An 849-nucleotide genomic window follows, 5' to 3' on the forward strand; every position below is an offset into this window, starting at 1 on the left:
TTCCAGGCCAGTAATTTGACAGCAAATATAAAGACTCAATGTCAGGAGTGAGATATGAACCCACGCCTCCAGGGGAGACTGTGACCTGAAAGCAGCTCCTTAGACCACTCGGCCATCTTGGCACAATTAGCCCACATCGAGCTGAAGAATCGTGCACAGCTGCTGATTTCAACTTAACATTCCTGCTGAGTATATAGAAAATAAAAAAAAATAAACAAACCTGCTATTACAAATCATCCATGGCGTAATGGTTAGCTCTCAGGATTCTGAATCTAGCGATCTGAGTTCAAATCTTGGTGGACCTTGATTTTTTTGGGAGGTCAGTGAAACCATCGTGCATGTCTTCTCTGCCACATTGAAATTGTGTTTTCAGTCAGACCTGTATAAAATCAAGCAGCTAACTCTGACGTTCATGCAAATTTCTTTCGAAATGAAATTTCCACTCGTGTTCGCGAAAAGCACGAGGCATCGTCACGTGACTTAAGGTTATGCACGTCACAGTCTGTACATCTGCGTGACAATGTATACACGTGTGGTTTGTTCACCAGCAAAACGGGTAAATGCCATCACTTTACAAAAAAGAGGATGTGGTTTGAAGTCAAGAAATGAACTGTTTATGTCACAAACAACCATGAACTATGTCAAGTGATTGTTTAAACCTGGATTTTAAACAAAGAGAAGAACAATATAAATGCACTTAAAAGTAAGTGTATTAAAAGTTTGAACTGTACATTCGAGAATTAATTTTAAAAACATTTGGACTCTACTTGTGATTCCTGCTCTCCGCAAATATTTTTAAATTCTCCATAATTATGCTTTGAAAAAAGCTTTAATTTGACTTGATCTCCC

The sequence above is a fragment of the Haplochromis burtoni genome, unplaced genomic scaffold, assembly GCF_018398535.1.
Source record: "Haplochromis burtoni strain Fernald_Lab_line unplaced genomic scaffold, NCSU_Asbu1 Contig_527, whole genome shotgun sequence".
In the NCBI taxonomy this organism is placed as follows: domain Eukaryota; kingdom Metazoa; phylum Chordata; class Actinopteri; order Cichliformes; family Cichlidae; genus Haplochromis; species Haplochromis burtoni.